The 1,631-nt window shown below is 35.7% G+C and overlaps 1 long non-coding RNA gene across 1 annotated transcript; it reads right to left on the minus strand.

Moving 5' to 3' along the window:
• Positions 1-181: 181 nt before the first annotated feature.
• Positions 182-717, minus strand: LOC111717306 (uncharacterized). Its single transcript, XR_002768746.1, has 3 exons — positions 600-717; positions 419-486; positions 182-272 (listed from the first exon to the last, which is right to left on the minus strand). It is a non-coding gene; the product is annotated as an uncharacterized LOC111717306 (long non-coding RNA).
• Between the last annotated feature and the right edge of the window lie 914 nt (positions 718-1,631).

The raw sequence follows: 1,631 nt of genomic DNA on the forward strand, positions 1-1,631 counted from the left end.
TATTCTTAAAACCTGATATTGAGTAGTGCTACAATGAACAACAATTTTTGTGAATTAAAGTCGCGAAATATTTATAAAACTATATAATTTTATTTTGATTGATCAAAAACAAACTAGAAAAAGTAAAAATCACTGTGCTCAATTTTACCTTTAGGAACCAGGTAATAACTACAAACATAAGAACTCTTTCTCTTCGGCTCACCTCAATTTGCACTGATTAAATCTTATGTATATATTTCAGGTAAGCAGTTTATACAGGACTCAACCGTGAACTGAAAACACAATAAATCAGTCCAGGGTTAATTAATTTTACAATAAAACAGAATTCTAGCCTTTAAAAATAAAACTTTCTCCAGGTAAAACATTCAATTTTGTATAACAAATATTTAATTTTAAATAAATAGAAAAATTCACTTACAATGTTGATTTGTCCGGAGGTTTGTAGCCTATAGTGTTTAGAATGCACCACAGTCTCGGGTACGAGAACTAAATATGAGCTTTATAGAGTTGAGTTGAGATCTTTATGTGTATTTTCAAATATCCTTCTCAAGTATTGACTTTCTCACAGAGATCACAAGAATTGTAATCGAGATTAGTACCTGTATTTGATCTAGAGGAGGAGCTTAGATCAGGGATACAGAGTAGAGTCAGAGGTGCCGGAGAGGATAGGATAGGTGGTTGAGCAATATTTTTAGGTCGGATGAGCAATATTTTTAGGTTGGATGAACAATATTTTTAGGTCGGTTAAGCAATATTTTTAGGTCGGATGAGCAATATTTTTAGGTCGGATGAGCAATATTTTTAGGTCGGTTGAGCAATATTTTTAGGTCGGATGAGCAATATTTCTAGGTCGGATGAGCAATATTTTAAGGTCGGATGAGCAATATTTTTAGGTCAGTTGAGAATTTTTTTTAGGTCGGTTGAGCAATTTTATTAGGTCAGTTGAGCAATATTTTTAGGTCGGTTGAGCAATATTTTTAGGTCGGATTAGCAATATTTTTTTGGTTGGTTGAGTAATATTTTTATTTCAGAGGTTACAATAGATGAGTAATATTTTTTTTAAATGTTTAAATATAAAGTTGAACAACATAAAAACAACAATTTTCAATTAAATTAGTATTTATTTAGGGTTAGGTTAGGTAAAGACACTTTTTGGGCCGAGTGCTGCGGCTAGGACAGGCTAGGGGGCTGAGCACTGCGGCCAGGAAAGACCTTTAATTAAAGTTTTTTTAATAGGGTTAGGTTAGGTTCCCTAGAAACCAGTGACGTCACACGACTAGTCCCATTAGGTCAAGATAGGTCAGATTAGGTCGGGTTACGTCAGATTACCAAATTGGTTGCAATATGACCAGTCCCTTTAGGTCGTGTTAGGTCAGGTTAGGTTGGGTTACGTCAGATTACCAAACTTGTCGGAACATGACCAGTCCCCATAGGTCGTGTTTGGTCAGGTTAGGTCGGGTTAGGTCAAATAACCTAACTGGTCTGATACTGGTCTTAACCTGACCAATCCACTTAGGTCGGATTTGGTCAAGATTGGTTGAGTTATGTCAGGAGACCTAACTGGTCGGAACATGACCAGTCCTTCTAGGTCATGTTTGGTCAGGTTAGGTCGGATTAGGTTGAGTTACCTA

The sequence above is a fragment of the Eurytemora carolleeae genome, unplaced genomic scaffold, assembly GCF_000591075.1.
Source record: "Eurytemora carolleeae unplaced genomic scaffold, Eaff_2.0 scaffold2467, whole genome shotgun sequence".
Lineage (NCBI taxonomy): Eukaryota > Metazoa > Arthropoda > Copepoda > Calanoida > Temoridae > Eurytemora > Eurytemora carolleeae.